The following is a 21202-nucleotide window of genomic DNA, read 5'->3' as shown; positions in this document are numbered from 1 at the left end:
CATTGAGATGCTAAAACATTTAGTATGGGACTTTAACACTTGATTTTTAAGCTCATGTTTGGTAATAGTAATCAAGAGTTATAGCCCTCAGTAACTTGTAGGAGTTTTTGTGAGATAATTTGTTATACACATTAATTGTAGAAAAGCCTGAATTTTTCTCTAGTTATACAACTTACAGAAAATTGATGAAGAATGTTTAGACTAACATGAAGTTCACTGTGATATCCCAGAACCTAAGGATAGTTTTTATTAAAAACAAACACAAAAAACCCATTTGGTTTTCCACAACAAATTATTGGGTACTCTAAGAAAAAAATTCAGTTATAAAACAATTTTGAGCATTGTTCAGACTAATTATCATTATAATGTAAGCTGTTACTTTTGTGGTCTGGCAGCATCCTCTAACCTGGACAGGTGTTTAGAGTTCATGCATGTCAGTGTGAATGCTTATCTTCAATAGCCACACCTCAGGAAAAGCAAACTTCCATGGTTTTTCCCTATCGTCTAAACTGTTAAGCAATTATAAATCCAAGACATTCATTTAGTTGAGAATAGTGTTTTTATCACCAATTCTATTTCTCTGTTTTTATAGTGCATACAAATCACAAAGTATTTAAATATAGTTTTCTTTGAATATATTTTATACCTCAACAAATACATATTTAAGTTTAAAAATTGGCACTAATTACTAAACAACAATTGAGACTCAATCAGGTTTCAAGGAAGTCATACAAGATTCCCTGAATTGAAAGAAAAAATTGTAATTTCTTTATGGTTTTAAAATTCTGAACAGCAAGTTGACCACTGAATATTTAGATTTTAGCTTATAATAATTTCTTCAGTATTGAACTGAATATGTGTTAATATATATTCTATATGGTCCAGAAAAATGAAACTCAGTGCCTGGTTATCTCTTCTACTCTATTTTTTTTTTTCAACATTTTTTCAGTTATACCACAAATTACTCTGTAATTGCTGTAATCTTCAGAAATAATACTTTCCTCAAGAAAATGTACTGAAAGAGAAGGTATACCATAACTCAACTAAACTATAACAAATCTCTCTAGAAAGAGATAAAAGTTTTGTTTTATCTAAAACATTTTAGTAACCTAAGAATCTTTCATTCTAAAAACTATGAAGAAATTAACTCATGTGACCAGTTTAATAGTAATATTTACTTATACAAAGAGAGAAGCCTTCTGTTTTACCATTAGGACCATAAAGAAAAACAATAAAAATATGAGAGATGGTAGATACTGTGTTAACTGGAGAAAGAAAGAAAGAGCTTCTGTTAGGGCAAACCTCTTGATACGTTCAGTACTATTTTTCAAGAGTCTCTTTCAAATTTATTTTTGAAATCTCCTTCTCAAATACAGTATTAATAGGAAGGTATAGTTGAAGAAAAAGGGAAAAATGCCCTTCAGCTGACTATCAGATGTTTGAGAGTTTGTCCTCCATATCATTCTGCTCTGTGGTGAACAGCATTGTTCAATAGTTGATCATATGATATTTTCTAAGGACAAAGAAAAAGTGGGTTGGAGATCAGTTTCACATGTATCTGAATATTTGATTTCTATTTTAATCTAATATGAAGATGTAGCTGTTTATATTACTTAGGAGTGATTTCCTTAAAACTCTTCCCAGATTACATGTTGCTGTACTTCAATGTGTTTATAAAGAATATAAATTAAATTTCAACTTTAAATGAGTTTGAAGCTTAAATAGTTTCCAGATATTAGAAGAACTAGTTGGAAGATAATCTAGGTAAACCTTTTAAACAATGTTCACTTGGTTCTTTTGAGGAAAAAAAAGTAGACATATTAAATGGAAGATACATGTATTTTCTTTTAAAGCTTCTATATTCAATACATAGCCTGATTCTTTCTTTCCAGTTGCATGTAATTTTATTAACTGTGCAATTTTAAACAGTGTTTATGAAATGAATTGCATCAAATAGAAAGATTTGTTGAGGATCATTACTGTATAGATACACAGGTAGTTATAGTTTAAATCTCTAATGTTGCTTACATATTTCTAGTCCATCAAGCAATACACATGTGTTCTGTTTAACAAATCTGCTGCAGAATAATTACAACTTGTTGGTGGAGATCTTAAGCAGTTATAAGGGATCATCTCCTTAATACTTCAATGTTACTGAAGAGAAGCTTTAAAATTACCCGAGAATGATATTTCTGTGTCTCACTTAATTTAATTAAAATGCTCTATTTCTTCTACAAGAATCAAATGAGGCACTTGTTCAATCCTGAAATTTTTAGATTAATTGAAAACAAAGTTGCTATCTCTTACTAGAAGCCCTTCTTACATTTATGAGTGAGCATTAATGGATAGTGTAAATAAACAGATGCACTTACCTGGAATTAAAGTTGAAAGCGCCGACAATGCTTCACAAAGTTTCAACAGAAAAGAAACTGAAACAGCAGCATCCACTACCACCGGCTTAGGCTTTTTGGCTTCACAAGTGGTAGCATTTCCAGTTATGGCCCAGTACCCTTGTGTTATGTAACATCTTATTAATATTAGCCATCAAACTGCTACCAAGCTGGTGAGGCACTAGAGGGCAAGAGTGTCACATGCAAGACCCGTCGCCAAGGGACAAGCTTTGGTACCACTTCGGGAAGACAGATGCTAACTAAGCTGATAAATAACACGATGCCTGAACGCAACAGCGAACTTGTAATGTTCCTAAAAGAATATTTTAAATGTCAATTTTCTGACGAGATGCAGAGTTAACAGGTTAATAAATATGCATAAGCAAATAACCACACCATGCAAAAGTTTCGGGATTATATTTATAAACCTACAGTCATCCGGGAGGCTATTTTTTTTTTCATTGTCTAAATAAACTTATTTAAAACATAAGAGGAAAGGCTAATTAAATAATAACTAGTGACAGTTTCAGGACCCCTTCAAAGCCCCGAGAAACTTGTCCTGATCGAGAGTGCCACCTCTGGAGTCCGCATTCCGAGTCGCCGGGGTCGGGTTCCTGGGCGAGGACCGGCCCGGTCCGTCATCCACGGTGATTACCTCGGGCTGCAGCCGTCCGCGGGATCCTCCTTCCCGGGGTGCTCGGCCTCAGCGACTCCCCGGGGGCAGCCCCGCGGTCCGGGCGGCGTTTGGAGGGGACTCGGTGCCGGGAGCCGGGCGGGGGCGACGCGGACGGCCCTTCCCTCGCCCGCCCGGGGACCCCGCGGACACCGCCGGTGAGCGACTGGGGCTGGTCCGGAGCGCGGGCGGCGCAGGGCTGCCAGCGGCTGCGGGGCGAGCGCGGCGGGCGCGCCGGGGACTCGTGCGCTCGCTCCGACGCGCACAGCGTCCCCGGGACCCGCCCGGCCGCGCCGCCGCCGCCGCCGCCCTCCCGCCGCCTCCCCGCTCCAGGCCCGCGCGCGCGCCCGCCGGGGGAAGGGGTGGGGACGGGGGCGGGAGCCGGCGGCAGGAGGCGCGTCCATCCGCCTGGCTCGCGCCAGCCCGGGCTTCGGCGTGGTGACCCCGGGCGTCGCGTCCGGCAGGCGCGTTCCGACGGCCGCTGCTGGGAGAGGGTGGAGGCCGCCAAGGATGAGACTGGTCGCGCCGCCTAGGAAGTGGGTGCATCGTCCCCTCTGGTCTTGCTCCTGCTGGTGGTGACACGACCTGGACCTGGCAGCGTGTGGCGGGCGACTTGTAAACCAGAGTTGCCTCTGTTTGCCAGCTTTCTGCAAGGCCATGTGTTCCTGAAGACAAGCGGAAGACCAGCAGTTGAGGCGACATTTTGGATACAAGGTGTGAGGTTGCACTCCTTCGAAACTTTATTTGATTAGGAGCCTCAATCGAATGATTTTTTTAAATCTTATTTTCATCCACTAACATAGCATATGTGAGAGTTTAGTACGTGGGGGAGGTGGGGTCTTCTAACGATAACTTGTAGTGGCATCTGTGGTCTTTTGTCCCAGCTACTCACACCTGTTTATGGAGCAGTACGCCTGTTTATTTTGGAGGCTCCAACCGCACTGCCTCACCCTTTAGCCCATTTGCTTCAGGTCAACAGCTACTCTCACTGGGTGACCCAAGACTCAGGTCTCACCACTGGAGGTGTTGTGTCCTTCTGGTGGCTGGGATTAGTTTACAGAGAAGTATGTCACCAAGCCTGGCCAATCAGAGACAAAAAGGCACCGTTCTAGGACTCTTTGGCCACCCCCTCCCACGCGCACTTACGGAAGTGGACTCTCTTCTATGGGACTTTGCAGAATGATGTGTGAGCTTGGAAATTCTTGTGTCAGCATATGAAGTTTGAGAATGAAGCTAATATTCAGGGAGGCATGCCTGGGAGTTGGAGAAAAGTTAAACCCAGATGGGGATGTTTGAGTTCGGAATCCAGCTGTGGCTGAAACAAGATCTTACCTTGTTTTTCAGTTTTCAAATATGAATCAGTATTTTGCTTTGAAGCATCTTGAGTTGAAATTTTTGTCCATCAGAATTGAAAGACCCAAATAAATGATACAGGAATTAAACATTTTGGCCATTTATTAACTTTATGAGGGCATTTGGATATTGTAGAGCAAGACCTTTGATTAGATCCCAATGCCCTGAAAGAGTTAGTTTGGAATTTCAAAAAGCTGGGAAAGTTGTATATCCTTCTTGATCTACATGATAGAGAGGTTACAGAAGTGTCTGAATCTATTACTCCTTCTGGAAGCCTACAAAAATGTCAAGATGGTAAAATTCTTCGACCAAGTGACATGTACTAGATTGGTTTATTATTTTTTTTAATTGGTGCCCCTCCCTTTTCCTTTCAGGAATTTTAGGAACCTCGATTTATTTTTTTACACTCCTTTCAAGAGAGCCTGCTCTGTTATCCATATGATATGTCATCCATATCATACATTCATCATTTCAATCATCAAAAAAAAAAAAAAAAAGATTAATGAATCCATACATTCTGAATGTTTCAGGATCTGTAGTTAAGCTCAGAAATGGCATTCACTTCTTTCTTCCTCTATTTTCCCTGTACAAAAACAAAAACAAAATAGAAAACCTCTTACAGAATAAGATCCTTAGTATTTTTACGACTATGTTTTGGCATTTTCTTTAGCTAGATGTGACAGAGGCACAATCTAGTTTCCTGATGCTTTGGGAAGAACTGCTACCTTCCTGGGTGACTGCTACTTCCAGCCATCCATCTGAAAGTACAGATACTTTAGGGTTATGCCATCTTTCCCTATGAGATAGTTAAATCACATAGCTCTCTTTCAGAAATTCCCATCTGGGCACATGGGAAATTTAGGCCAGTGTAGTAGCAGATCGATAGGCCCCCTATAATCCCTTTCTCTTTACTTGCCCAGCAGATAGGTAAGGACGGGACAGATAGCTTGTCCACCATTGCCCCCTCTAGCCTTTCCTTCCTATCTTCTTTTTCTAACCCAGGAACATTAAGGCCAGGGAACAATTTTTTCCTCCAGATTGGTATTCCAATTTAGTGTAACGCGAGTTATAAACAGCCAAGAATCTGTGACAGCAGATGAGGCAGAGGTGAAGGTAACTGTCTGGTCCAGGGCCTCACATTTGTGAAGCATCTCAAGTTAAATCATGTCCAGATGAGCTGATATGGTATTTTTTAATGTGACAAATGTGCTAGTCTATACTTTAAGGATATACCCCAGTTTTTGTAACCACCTTTAGCTTATCTATTACTACTATTTACATACATACTGGGGACCTCAAAAAATGGAAGTTCAGGCTTCTGGCAACCTCTGAGAAGCCTTGAGACAATATGAAATATTCTTGTCAGACGCACAGCTTCAAATGCAAAAGGGAGAGTCTGTAAATTAAATATCTAAAGAAACCATTAAGAAGAAGAGAAAAAGAACAAATCTATGCACTTTTGTAAATTGAATTAATTATTGTATTTAGTGACTCTGAAATAAGGCTTTGAATCACAGTGATGTAGAGATTTAACAGTTTTTAATAGGTTACAAATTATTTGTATATTTTGATAGATCTTTGGCCTTCATCTAAAGGCTTCTGTGTGGAGGGTGATGGTTATAAAAGAATTTTAGGAAAAGTCATTTGTATTTGCAGAGTTGTTTTCTATTTTTCAGTGCCTAAATTAAAGCAGTATATTATTCTAACTAGTTCTTAAAAATGCAGGTGTTTATAAAAAACACATCAGTACTCCTGGCCTGAAATAGCTAGTAAGTATATTACTTTTCTTGAAAAATATTCAGCTTGGATTTATAGTTGTAGTAATTAGTGACGCTGTTAAGCTGAAGGTAATAGAGTGAAGATTTCAAAGAAAACATGTTTCTAGCTGGGAACTGCTAACTCAGCTCAAGGAAGCATACCCCAGTTCTATTGTCTTAAGAGATGTTAAAGTGAAAATAGATCAAAATCAGAAATCTCAGCAAAATGATTGGTTAGGAGGCAGCAAAGTGGAATCAGGTATCGGGCTTCTTGGAAGCCACAGAAAGATCAATTTTACCTGCTTCCAAGTCTCCTTGCAAACATTGCCTGTGAAAAGTATATAAGGTTGAATTAGTGGTATGAAGATTTCATTTTATAAAACACCATAGACTAGGTTAGAGCTGTGGTTCTCATACTTCGGTGTGCATCAGTATCCTCTGGAGGGCTTACTAAACCACTGGTTGCTAGGCCCCATTCTCAGAGGTTCTGATTTAGTAGAGGTGGGTGGGGCCTGAGAATTTGCATTTTTAACAAGTTCGAGGGTGATGCACATGCTACTTACCTGAGAGCACACTTTATGACCCCCAGGTTTAGAACATTATTGAGAACACAGATTGTCTTTATGTGGTCTGTAAGAATGAACATTTATTATTATTATAATTATTAAAGATTTATTTACTTTAGAGAGAGAGAGTACAAGTGGGGGAGAGGGGCAGAGGGACAGGGGGAAAGAGAGAATCCTCAAGCAGACTCCCCAGTGAGCATAGAGCCCGATGTGGGGTTTGATCCCAGGACCCTGAGATCATGACCTGAGCTGAAGTCAGGAGTCGGATGCTTAACTGACTGAGCCACCCGGGCACCCCTGAAAATTTATTATTATATAAATTATTTGGTTTTCAAAAACAGTATCTGTTTTTATGTTAATCATAATAAATATACAATAAAGTCAGTATTTTAATTGGTTCTCCATACAATCAATTGAGTAAACTATCAAATAAAAAAAATTTTTTTAAAGTAAATGGTAGCAAAATTTGGAAACAGGCAAATGGCTGCTACAATCTTACCTCCTTGAGGGCTGCCTCCCTCACTGGTTCATTTTGTGTTTTCCACTGCCCCAGGTAGAGGGTCTCACAACAGTGGTCATTTAAAATACACTAAGGAGGAGAAACAAATTATTTTCTCAGTCTAGTAGGTAATGTTTTACACTGTCTCTGAAAAAGGAAATTATTTTATTTTATTCTGTCATTAAATGTTTTTATTCCTGAGCCGAAGAGTACCTCTACTCATTATTTTCTATCAATTCTGTTTAATTTCAAATGCTTTGTCCTCAAAAAATAGTTTTTTCTCTTTGTGCAAGTAGGTTAAGTTCGTACGTGCTAGTCATAATGTCTGTAGAGTTAATTACAAGCCTAGGGTGATGACTGTTTGGCAGTGTAAACATATTCGTATCTATAGGTTTAGCAGACACTGTTGAAATAACTTGTTTTGTTCCATCTTAATGGGGAAATACAAGTAATCATCAGATTGTAGAACATGCTCTGGAGTCTTCGAAGCTATTCTTAATATTCAGGCAGGACCAAATATCATTAAGGTGTTTCTTTGAACTCACTTGCAACATTAAAACATCATTTTATTGTTTGGCCTCATGCCATGTAGTACCAGACAGACTCATTGTAAGAGTAAAGTGGGTGATTCTGCTCTCAAGTTGTGTGAAAACAGGCTTCATTAAGAACTCAGAATATAGGGCGCCTGGGTGGCTCAGATGGTTAAGCGTCTGCCTTCAGCTCAGGTCATGATCTCGGGGTCCTGGGATCGAGTCCCACATCGGGCTCCCTGCTCCTTGGGAGCCTGCTTCTCCCTCTGCCTCTCTCTCTCTCTCATGAATAAATAAATAAAATCTTTAAAAAAAAAAAAAAAAAAAAAAAAAAGAACTCAGAATATATTCCCTTCCATCTTAGTATGATGTTTCTCCATTATATCTGATCCTTGGATTTCAAGAGATTGAAGAAAATAATAAATATTCAAGGAGTAAGAATTGTATGAATTAATTTTATTTTGTTCCTCTGAAAGTATGTCTTTGAAATAGTGATATGAGAAGTTGTTAGAGAAAAGAGAAATAGCAGAGAAAATTGAGATGCCCTGTACATTATGGATTGACAAATCCAATATTCTTAGGCTTGAGGCTTTTTGACTGACTTCTCCACCAAACATTGGAATTAGAGAACTGTGAGTATAAAAAATGAAAATTTAATTGGTAAAGGGAAAATTTATGCATACAGTTTTTCTCCCTCAGACATGAACAAGTGCCCTCAGTAGTATAGAAGAAATGAAAATGGAAACTCTGCTCACCTAGCATTAAATTTAAGTGTTGCTCGGCATCTTTGGCATTCTGAGAGAAAAGGTAGTAGATGCTGTCATTCAGTTTTCTTAAAATCAAACTTGAAAAACACAGAGATGAGTGAAATTACAGGAACCTACTGATTAAGTGCAAAGTATTTTTCTCCAAAGTCTCAATTTAATTGTTGGGATTCGTGATGGTTTTATTTTTCCTCTGTAGGATACAGTGCAGCCCTTTGGCAAAGATAAATAAGTATTGCTTGGACAAATGAATCCAAATCTTAAAATATTATTTTTCTTAAGCAGTTTATGTAAAGTGTATTTAAGAATTAACCTTTGAAAAATTCCATTAGTAGTTGTGCCTGTACTTTTATATATAAATTGTACATTTAAAACATGATGGCTTTGTATTTACGCAAAAATTTTTTTTTAACTTGGTTGAAGGGCTTGGGGTGGTAACAAATATTTTTCATTCAAGCTTCACTACTCTAGGAGCAACAGTTTTCTGGCTCTTAAGAATCTTAACTGTAACACATATAGAAAGCTATTGTTTTTCAGTATAGGATAGAATTTAAACCAAACAAAGCCAGGAAAACCATATCAATTTAATTTTGTTACTTTACAAATAATAAACTATATATTATCATTCCTTCACGTCAGACTTGGTCATTTTATATATGTATCCATCTGTGTCTATTTTACAAATCCTTTACCTGAGAACTTACATTTTGACAAATAGTAATAATAGAACCTCTGCACAATAATAGCAACAGAGATGCCAATGAAACAGAAAACATGATGAGCACTTGTCACACCTTGGGGCTTTGTATATGCTGTGTCATGTAATCTGTGTAAGAGCTCAACAAAGTATCATTATTATTGTGTAGAAGTAGAAGACCAGGCTTAGGAAGTATAAGTAATGTTCCAAAGTCTATCCACTGATGGTGGGTGACCTTTGAAGTAGGTTGGGTGTAGGGTGAGGAGGAGAGAGAAAAAAAATGATGGTAGGTAGAAATTTAATTCCAAAACTCATGCTCATTTCAATATATTGTGATGCTTTCCCAATGCATTAGTTATGCTTAGACCATCAACAAATATGTATAGGGTATCTATGCGCATGTATATAATGTGCTGCAGAAATATAGTAGTGAGCTAAACCCTGACCTCCTGATTTTCACATTATTATTACACAGCTATTATTTCACAATTTAATTACATTACTTATAATTGTCACTACTGTAAGTCCGCAACGAAACATACTGGGTAATGTGAGTGAATATCAAACAAACTGACCTAGTCTGGGGAGGAGTGAGGGAGTTTACTAAAGGGTCAGAGAAACTTACCTATGGGACTAATTTTTAGTGACTCATGACACTTGACCCAATTTCTTTCTTCAGTTCTCCAGAAAAAAACAAAACAAAACAAAACAAAAAACAAAAACCACAGTCACAGGCATAGAGGGTCTAGGGTACTGGAGAGTGAAGGGTGGAGAGTGTATGTGAATGATTTAATTTTAATAGCCTGGCAATAACCTGTTTGGAAAGGTCTCAGTGTTTGCAACCACCACATTTCTGAAGGATTGGATTCACTTTGTAACTAATAATTTTCTTGACTTAACAAATTCTCTTTGTAGGGGTGCCTGGGTGGCTCAGTTGTTAAGCGGCTGCCTTCGGCTCGGGTCATGGTCCCAGGTCCTGGGATCGAGCCCCGCATCAGGCTCCCTGCTCAGCGGGAAGCCTGCTTCTGCCTCTCCCACTCCCGCTGCTTGTGTTCCCTCTCTCACTGTCTCTCTGTCAAATAAATAAATAAAATCTTAAAAAAAAAAATTTCTCTTTGTAGTCACTCAAATGTTAAAGCTCTTTCAGTGGGACAGGACCCTTAGTAAACTACTGTCCCTCTGTCTACTAATCTATGCCAGATGCTGTCATGTTCCTTATTTCACTGGATTGCTGCAGAAGTTCTGAATGGAAGGTCTCTGATTGGAAGACATCTGCTAGTTGTCTCCCAAAATTCACTCTCTCCTTCCACAATAATCACATTGGTATTAAGATATGTGGCAATCTGGGGGAAAAAAGGGCTGCATCTTCCAGCTAGATGTGGCTCAACTTTAGCTAATGGGATACAAGAGGGAAGATTGTGTGATTATTTCTGGGAACCTTCCTGTAGTAGACAGACATGAGAGAAGCCCTTGTTATTTTTGTCTCCTGGTGTTCAGGAGACATCTCCCTATATCCTCTCCCTCCCTATGAGGGCAGGCAGGATCAGTGATTTGTCGCAAACCAATAAAATATGGCAAAGGTGGCAGGATGTCATTCTCTTGTTTAGGTTATGTTACATAAGACTCCATCTTGCTAGCAGACTAACTCTAGAGGCTGTCCTTTCTGGCTTGATGAAATAACTGGCCGAACTGTGGGTGCTCATGTGTCAAGGAACTGCAAAAGTCCTTGAGAAACTGTGGGAGGCCTCTAGGAACTGTGAACAGCCTTTAGGAACTGTGTCCTCCAGTAGCTGAAGTCAGCCTCCAGCCAGCAGCCAGAAAGAAGGGTCCTCTGTCCTACAACCACAGGACATGAATTCTGCTAATGACCTGAGTTGACTTGGAAATGGATTCTTCCCCACTTGGACCCCAGATGAGAATGCAATCCAGCCAATATCTTGATTGCAGCACTGTGTAATCCTAAGCAAAGGAACTAGCAAGGCTGTGTCTGTATTCCTGACCCGAGGAAACTGTAAGATAATAAATACCTGTGTTTAAGGTGCTAAGTTTGTGGTAATTTGTCATATGGAATAGATGACTAATACACTCCTTCAGAGACCGCCAACACAACTCTTTGCCCTCTTTTTCTTGTTCATGTCCTTCTCCATTGTATTGCCTAAAACTCAGCTACAACTTTACTGGGGCAAGAGGTTGAGGGCCACACTTTTGGGATGGTGGAGCCTTGAACTAGACAAGATTTAGGTTCCTTGGGGGAGGAGGGAGAGTTATGTGAGCATAACCATTTATCTTGTTTGGGCCATTATTTCGTCTTTTCTACTTTTCTATCTTTTAATGCTGAAGTAGTCCAAATAATTCAGTAAGTATTATTAACTGGAGTTTGTTTCATTTTACTGTTTACTACTATAAGAATTCATGTTTAATTATACAGAAGAAGAACTATCATTCATTACTTTACACACAGAGACCCCGACCATTAATATCTGGTCTGTTTCTCTTTAGTATTTTAGTAACTTTTTGTAAAAGAAGACCTCTACAGCAAATACTTGTGACATTTAAATGTCATGACTTCTCTGTCATTAAGATTAAAGTGTACTGAAATTGCTTTAAAACGTCTGTTTGCAATGTAAAAAATCCAATCAAACAAGCATTTGGCATAAAAGAGAAAATATCCCATCCACTTTTTTCATTAAATTTAAGCTTTTTTTTTTTTTTTTTGAAGTCAACTTAGGCCATCTATTTTTTGTGTTCAGAAATGTCATCTCAATAACTAAACATATAAGTTGGATTCCCAGTCCTTGGCTGTTGATACAGAAGTTTATTTTGGGTACCTAAAATATCTAGATTTTTTTTCATTCATTGATGAGTCTCAGATCACTGCTTAACTTCGGGCATATATAAGTTGTGCTTTTGCTAATCTTTTCACAAGCTTTATATAGTTCCCTCCTCCACACCTTTACTCAACTCCCCAGCTGTACTGGTGTCACCTGCCCCGCGCTTCACGTACATGGGCCCTTCCTGAACTCTCAGCTTCTTTATGGGATCTCTCTTGGATCAGGTTAGACACGTATGATTTCTCCGTCCCCCAACCTGGATCATTCCCTCTCCACACTCATCAGATGGCATTAAGAACCTGCTACTTTCTTACAATAAGACTTTCTTTTTGCCACTTCTGTTTTGCTGGTCTGCATAAAATAGAGATTTAGTAGCATTTTTGTTGGACAGTTAGCTGATAAATACTGTCCAAATTCTATTAATAGCTATACTTTCCACTTATTAAATAAGTGAGATCATTTTCTTTTTTTTTAAAGAACTTTTCTTTCTTTCTTTCTTCCTTTCTTTTCTTTTCTTTCTTTTTCTTTCTTTCTTTCTTTCTTTCTTTCTTTCTTTCTTTCTTTCTTTCTTTCTTTCTTTCTTTCTTTCTTTCTCTTTCTTTTTCTTTCTTTCCTTCCTCCCTCCCTCCCTCCCTCCCTCCCTCCCTTCCTTCCTTCCTTTCCTTCTAGAAAGAGCATGAGCAGGGGGAGGGGCAGAGGGAGAGGGAGAGAGAGAATCTCAAGCAGACTCTGTGCTGAGCTTAGAGCCCGATGTGGGGCTCCATCCCACGACCCTGAGATCATGGCCTGAGCCAATATCAAGAGTTGGACACCCAACCGACTGAGCCACCCAGGTACCCCATGTAGGATCATTTTCAATGAAAGGTCTATGAACTTATTTCATATATGGGAAAGATTTAAGAACAAAATATAAAATGAGGAAACATAAGCTTGAATTTTGGAATTTTATAACAACCTTACCTTCTGAACTGAAGTCGTGTTAATGAGGTATGGCTTGGCTCTGGTCATTGTGTTTCACGTACATTGTCCTTGATATGAGCAAATCTATCCATGTAATCTTGCTGTGTTTCCTTTGGAAATGAGGAAAACTGAGTAAAATGATGTGAGGAGTACAACATGACATTTTAAAAAAAATGATAATTTATCAAGACTCTCCAATTCAAGGTGAAAGTGTCAATTAACACTCAGAGGCTTTCGTGTTCAAGAGTACTTCACAGAAAATAGGTAACCAAATTGAGGCGCTCCTCTTCTGAAATGCTCCCAGGATGTTTAGCAGTGCTCTTATACTATACAGGAGCACTGATGGCAAGATCCCATGATGCACGTCAGTGTATTGTTGACCCTTGAACAGCATGGGTTTGAACTGCACAGGTCCATATATACACAGATTTTTTACAATACAGTACTGTAAATGTGTTTTCCCTTCCTTATGATTTTCTTAATAACATCCTCTTTTTTTTCTAGCTTACTTTATTGTAAGAATACAATATATAATATGTACGACATGCAAAATATTTATCAATCAGCTATTTATGTTATCAGTAAACCCTTAGGTCAGTAGTAGGCTACTAGTTAAGTTTTGGGAGAGTCAGAAGTTAAACACAGATTTTTAACTGTTCAGGGGTTCAGTGCCCTTCCGCCCCTGTATTGCTTTAATTTCCTAATTAGAAAATTCAAATATAAATGGGATTATAAAATGTGACTTATGGTTTGCAAAATCTTTTGTAATCAATTTCATTAAATTCTTAGATGAATCACTATATTATCTACAAGTGAAGCAGAAGTTCAAGGTATAGGCTTTAAGAGGTTCAAGTTAGTGATAGAATGAAGCCTTAAACTCTGATTCTTTAACTTAAATTAAACTTCTCTCATTCTTGTGAAAAAGAAATTTTCTTTAACTTAAATTAAACTTCTCTCATTCTTGTGAAAAAGAAATTTTATTTGTGGTGATTGTTTTAAATCCATGCAAGGTAATTAAGTTAAAGAATAGAAAGCACTTTGTGATTTAAATTTCAAGAAGCTGATAATTACCCTAAATTGAACAACTATTTTCTCTCTCACTTTCTGGGGAAAAAAAGAAATTTTCTACAATGTTTTTTACATTTGGCACAATTTTAGATATAGTTGCTTTTCTGTTTAATCAAGGTAGAATGGGTAGAGGATATTGCCTCTAGGAGGTTAAAGTAGAAAGCTGGTGAAAGGTGGAAAAATTTATCTTTTCCTCTTCCTCGACAAGTTACTGCATACATTTGATGAACAAATCCAGATTTTATTTTGTTGCAGTTTTAAGCTTCTATGTAAGGTAAAATAGTCAGTGATTTGTCATTTTAAGAAGAATTTCCAATATCCAATTTCAGAGAGATACAGCACTTTTTTTTTTTTTTTTAAGCCAGAGCACATTTAACGATGGTAAATCAAGTGCTGCCACTCATGTGTTCCCAAGGAAGTTATTTTTCAAGGTGATGGTGTCCTTGTAAATCTAACCACCAGTCAGTGGTTTTGTTCCAACCAAAGGGTCATGTTTTGAGTTCCCATCTATATCTTTGACCAGAAAACACCTATCAGATTTTAGTCATCCCTCCCTGCAGCCAGAACCACAATAATATGGAAATAGTCAAAGTGATCTCTGTGTAGCTAAATTAGGTAGAGCCAAGTACTCCCAGGAAGAAAGGATGACATTTCTAATACTAATTTCTGTAAATCAAGGTCAAAACTCAATGGACACTTTGGATTTATAATTCCAAATATTTGCACAGCCTTTAAAAGTGGAATTTAAAAATTCCATAAAAGTCAAAGATGTTGTGGTATAGCAGAAACAATATTTAACTTGGAGTCAAGGGCCCTGAGTTCTTCTGCCCATTTATTCAAGTGTTTCTCAAACAGACTCTCTGAATCAGGTTTGTTGGGAATATTTGCTAAAATGCAGATCCCCCAAATTCCACCCACATCTATTAAATTACAATCTTTGATGGCGACATATTGGGAAGCTGCATTTTTTCAATCACCTGAAGTGATTCTTATGTACTCTAAAGTTCAAGATCCTCTATTCTTATTTCTGTTTTCTAAATTTCCCTTATCCTTGAAATGAAATCATAAAATATTTCAGAATTTTAAGTTTCATGTATTCCCTAACTCTTTTGATTCCTTTCATCCTTAGATACCATATTTTTGGGTATGGAAGTTATTTTGTTTAAAATAGTATCACCTGTATAAATGGAAAAAATTATAATCTGTAAGTGCAGTTAATGATTATCCTTAATATCATAGCCATCTTTTACTTATTTGTGAAATTTTTTATCTAAAATTTCAGAATTTAGTGCTGTGTGATTTCACTTGCTCTTGATATTAGCACACAAAGAAAAATATTTCTTCCCATAAAAAATATAATATTAGTGTTATGTTATGCCCTTAGAAGAAGTTATATGTGGGAGATGCTCACATTTTAATGACCACCCTACCAACAAATCCTGTAATGATTCCACAGTCAGGTTTTATTTCAGCAAGATTTTGGTACTGAAGAAAAGCACTGAAAATAAAACTGGAATGATCGAAGGGCTTTGGAGAGGGATGAAGAGAATAATAAAGTGAAATTATTGAGTGAGGTACTAAAATCAGAGATGATGAATTTTTACTCCTCTGTAAGTAACACAAGCTTCATAAGGACAGCAGATTCTTACAAAATTCCACTGAGTAGCATTTTAGCTTTTTTTAAAAAAATTACTGCTCCTTATTAACATTTTTTTTAAGCCTCCCAGGGTATCCTGACTGAATTGCAAGAGGAAAACACGTAATTACTTTCTAAAAATAAGGAAACTATGGTGTGAAAGAATTTATTTTTTTAATGCAGAGGAAGAAAGGGGCTTATAGACCTGAACTCAAGTATGCTCTCCATAGTTATCTAAGATAACGTATGAGGCCTGGGGCCAATCACACTGTGTTTTCCTGTTCCCATGCCCCATATCTTCATATGTCATATGATAAAAGTTTTACACTGAAGAGATCATATTAAAATTTTTCATCAAAGATAATATTAATAGGAAAAGAGTAAAAACAGGACATTTAGTCTGATGGCTTTAGCAGAAGCAGGAAGAAAGAATAGAATTACTTTTGTTTAGGGAATAATGCGATGTACATAGATTAGCCATTTGTAAAAAAGCACTGGCTGAACATTAATCTTCCTTTTCCCTCTATCATTATGATACTCTCACAACCTGGACTCCTGACCTTGGGTTAGATTTGAGATTTTTTAGCTTTAGTTATTGGCTGCCATTTCAGGAGGAAATTATTTTTCTTTTTTTCAAGTTTTTGTTTAAATTCCAGTTAGTTAGCATATAGTGTAATATTTGTTTCAGGAATAGAATTTAGTTTTCTTATTTCCTAAAATGCATAGTTAAAATAATAAAGAACTTAAATGAAGACTATATATATACATATATATATACATTTCTTTATTTATACATATATTTCACATTTCAGGGTGCGTTTACCACTGCTTAAATATTCGCTTGTTAACAACCAGTTGAAAAAAATCACAGCTCTAGAGTTGTCATAGTGTCAGATGTCAGAAGCATTCTTTTTTGAAAGTAGATAAACAAATAATTACAAAATATTTGTAAGAATGCATAACATAGCAAAAATCAGCACATTTGAGGTAACTTCTCCAAGCGCCCTTTTAAAAGAGTTCATCAATCTGTGTGACCTCTTTATTAGATACGTGATATTGTTCATCATGTGCCTTCTGCGATGTATTTTCTTCTAATCCTTCTCATAATAGCTTTAAAACAGATAACCAAGGAATTCTCTAGCCAAAAGACAAAGTATGGAAAGAACTTGGGGATAGACACTTGAAGTACAGTTTCAAATAAATTATTAGTTATTAGAAAATAATTAATATACAATCTACTGATTGTATAAGTTATCTGCGGGGTAAGACTTTCTCCTCCAAAAATGATTGATTAAATTTGTCTCTACTGTTACATTACCTAATGAAAGATATTACTTATGGTACATTTAGAACAGCTAGAATTTGAAACACTTTTGCTTCATGTTTCCAAAGCCATATTGTTTACTAGTGTGAGGTCTTTTTTGAGCATGAAATTTCTAATTATGTCATGTGTAATTTTTCTAATTCCAATAGCCATTTGGAACTTGTTCCTGATTATAGGTTAGTGGAGGTGAATTCTGTACCTTTAGCAAAGGAATATAACCTTTCTTTGTCTAACAGCTGTGATATTTCTTCTTTGACATCAGCAGTGGTCAAAGTATTCCTATCAGGCCACATATTTTACAAAGCGAACAAACACAAAATGATTTATGCACACTTGAGTGTGTCCTATACCTTATTAAGTGAAGATGAATTACTGTATTATGCAGGGGCACATTCCCCCCCTCCCCACCCCCCTTCATTCTTTGTAGATTTCAAGGGTTTGGTTTTAGGTCTATTGAAAATGTGTTTTAATGTATTAGCACTGTTTTCCACTTTCTGATGTCTGCTATATGATTGATCATTGCGGTGTTCCTGTAGGAAATATGGGTTGGATTCCATTTTGGATGGAACCCAGCATATACAAGGTTTAGATTTCTCTTTGTATTACTTGTTCATATGTGATTTCTGCTGAAAGATTTCCAATTGTGTATGTCATATTCAAGATTTTGATATATATGGCTTAGGTCTCTATTTTCCTTTTGCCTGTGTGTCGTTTTATGAGGTCACTAATGAACATTCTATTAAGGCACTTTGGTTAAAGCACTTTAGCTTTAGTGCTAAAGAATGGCTTTTAGGGATCAATAATTATGGTGAATAAAGTAATGCATTAATTCAGAAAGGGATCATTTGTCATTAACTTCATAAATGCACACTATCTTATGGTTTAATGGACAAGCTTGCTCCAATCTATCACTCTACAGAGTATTACCATTTATAGTCTGATTGCTGTTTTATCAGAAAGTCCCAAGGCAAAGAATTAAGAGTTTTTAAGAAGCCAGAGAAAGGGTATGTGATCTCACCCTTAAGCCTCAGGGAAATATTTTGCATAAAATCTGTTCCTGGATGCTTTTAAGTTTAGGATTGTGAAGGTCCTTTGATTTGTTGTTGTTTGATTCTGCCAATGTGCTGAAAGGTCAAATGTGAAAGACAAGTAACTTGGATACTGAAAGGCTCGTTGTTCCAAAACTTAAGGGGTGTACATTCCATTGATAAAAAGTGCACAGTTGTTCATATTTGTGTAAAAAGAAAATTTTCAGATAAGACTGTATTGCAGTGTTTTACAATTACAGCTGTATATGTAGAAATATAATTGCCAATCTATTTAGGAGCCAAAGATTTAATTTTACTTAAGAAATCTTTTAATCTGTTTCTATAATTAAATGGTCAGAAAGCAGTCTGATGTAAACAGAAGAAGCCCTCTAAAATTTTTGCAGATCAATGAGCAGGATTTTCTTTTCATAATAGTTCCTGTTCCTTGTGTAGCAGAAAGAGGAGATCCAATTGCTAAACTTGTTATCCAGATCCTATCTCATTTTAATAATGAAGTCACCAAAGATTTGAGGCATTGACCAACTTGCTGAATTTTACAGGAATAAATGATAGTACAAGTATTTTGATTTGGAAAGAAAATCTAAAAGCCACAAAAATGAGAGGAAGTTTTCAATTAAATAATCCCCAAATCCAAAATAATAATACAAGTTTTGTCCCCAGTTGCTTAGAAAAATCTGTCTATTGCTTTCATATATTCTGGAAAATTATCAATTCTTAATTGTTTGCAACAGATAAGAGATTGCCTTCTTTATGTAATTATGTGTATGTTCTAAAATGAATAAATAACATTAAATCAAAATTTTCTTTTTCAAGTAAGTTTTTTTTTATTATGTTATGTTAATCACCATACATTACATCATTAGTTTTTGATGTAGTGTTCCATGATTCATTGTTTGCGTATAACACCCAGTGCTCCATTCAGTACGTGCCCTCCTCAATACCCATCACCAGGCTAACCCATCCTCCCACCCTCCTCCCCTCTAGAACCCTCAGTTTGTTTCTCAGAGTCCACAGTCTCTCATGGTTCGTCTCCCCCTCCGATTTTCCCCCCTTCATTTATCCCTTCCTGCTATCTTCTTTTTTTTTAAACATATAATGTATTACTTGTTTCAGAGGTACAGGTCTGTGATTCAACAGTCTTACACAATTCACAGTGCTCATCATAGCACATACCCTCCCCAATAGTAAGTTTTTTACTGCAGAAATATTTCTTTAGGCATTAAAATATTTTCTATTTATTTTGATTGATATTAATATTTACTAATAATTATTGATTATAATTTCCTTGAACCTATATATTATTTGGGGATAATATATTTAAAGCTTTGTCTTTCATTCAGGCATACACCTGCATTTAGTTTAGTCTTTAAAAAGAAAAAATCTCTCTGAAAAAGGTTTTCATGTTTTCTTCATGTAGATCCTTCAGATTAAGCTTATATATTTTTGCTCTTCTGAATGGGGGTCTTTTTTTTTTTTTTTAGATTTGTATATTTATTTTAGAGAGAGCATGGAGGGGAGGGGCAAGAGAGAGGCAGTGAGAATCTTAAGCTGAGCCCAACTCGGGCTTGCTCTCATGACCCTGAGATGAGAACCTGAACCAAAACCAAGAGTCCCACGCTCAGACGACTGTGCCACCCAGGTGCCCCATGAACAGGGGTATTTTAAAAATGGTTTGTTCCTGAATACTGTAATCTAAATATTTGGATTATTTCTGCTTTTCGTTCATGTGCAATTGCAGTTAGGTGCTTCTAAATCTGATGTGGTTTTGGAATATAGGTGAGGTCTGGAGCCAACCACCAAGAAAGAATTCTTGAGAAGTCTTTGGTGCAAAATGGTGGTTTTATTAAAGCACGGGGACAGGACCCGCGGGCAGAAAGAGCTGCTGCACTGGGGCTATGAGGGGTGGCTGATTATATACTTGGGAGTTGGGGGAGGTAAGGGAAAGGGAGCTTTCAAAAGGATTTTCATATGTTAAAGAAGACTCACAGGATACTTGAGGCCTTGCCATTGTCAAGTTAAGGTTGTTTACCCCTCTAGCAAGGCATTAACATTAAGATAGTTGGGAGATTCCTCAAGGAATGTCACAGATATCCCACCCAGGAGTGGGGGTGGGGAGGTTGCAGGGTGTCGGTTTATGCTTTGTCTTCAGCTAGCCTTCTATTCCTTTGGTTCATTGAAACTATATAGAATATCCCCTTGATTTCAGGTGCTTAGGTGGTGCAGTTGGTTAAGCCTCTGACTCTTGTTTTCAGCTCAAGTCATCTTCACAGGGCCCTGATCTCAGGGTGGTGAGATACAGCCCCACGTCCAGCTCTGTGCTCAGCACAGAGAATGCTTAAGACTCTCTCCCTCTCCCTCATCTTTCTCTCTCTTTCTCAAATATATAAATCTTTAAAAATTTAAAAAAAGAATATCCCCTTGATTTCAACAAAACCTACTTGCCTAATTTTGAGTAGCAGTAATTTATGAGAGGAGTGTGTTTCCCACCAAAAGGATTAGTCACACTAGAGACTATTTGTAGATGTTTCAGAATTTTCTGTGTATTTTTATTTGGCTACTTTCTTGCATTTTTTTCATTAAATCTGTTTTATAGTTGGTCCCCTGAGCTTTTCAAGGCCATCAATCATATAATATAAAAAATACAATTTTGATCTTTCTTCTCCAATTGAAATATATATTCACTGTTTCCTTTTTTCGTTTATTTTTGGCACTATATCAAATTTCAAGATAAGATTTTAGTGTTGATAGGTGACAACCTTGACTTGCTTGCAGTATGAATGGGAATGCCTTTGGTATTTGGCATTGGGTAATTTTTTAATAAGTTGTATTTATTACATTATGGATGGTTCATTTTGTTCCCAGATTAACTTACTTTATTTTTAATCAAAAGCCTTTTTACCATCTGGGATAGTACTGTATTTTCAAATTTGATCTATTAATGTAATTATTATATAAATAGCTCTTATTTACTGGAATAATCATCCCTCCTTTCCTTTCATGTTCCCTTCCTTCCTTTTCTCTCTCCTTCCTTCTTCAGTAAACATGCATTATGTGCTTGTCATGGATTCTTCTTCTTTTTTTTTTAATTTAAATTTTAGTTAACAT

At 37.0% G+C, this 21202-nt stretch overlaps 2 protein-coding genes across 3 annotated transcripts in view; one reads left to right on the top strand and one right to left on the bottom strand.

The window, feature by feature from the left end:
* LOC118535461 (bifunctional heparan sulfate N-deacetylase/N-sulfotransferase 3) overlaps nucleotides 1-3349 on the bottom strand; it is a 178626-nt gene extending 175277 nt beyond the window's left edge. Inside the window, exon 1 of one of the 2 annotated variants that reach the window (XM_036091796.2) lies at nucleotides 3046-3349. The gene's annotated coding sequence lies outside the window, so the exon portion shown is untranslated. Of the gene's footprint in view, nucleotides 1-2372; nucleotides 2507-3045 lie in introns of those variants that run through there. The other variant, XM_036091795.2, reaches the window with a different exon arrangement.
* Nucleotides 1-21202, top strand: part of LOC144381367 (uncharacterized) — a 476769-nt gene that overhangs the window by 198579 nt on the left and 256988 nt on the right. The gene's annotated exons all lie outside the window — the stretch shown is intronic.

This window comes from Halichoerus grypus, chromosome 3, assembly GCF_964656455.1.
Source record: "Halichoerus grypus chromosome 3, mHalGry1.hap1.1, whole genome shotgun sequence".
NCBI lineage: Eukaryota > Metazoa > Chordata > Mammalia > Carnivora > Phocidae > Halichoerus > Halichoerus grypus.
This window is presented reverse-complemented; position numbering and strand designations above follow the sequence as displayed.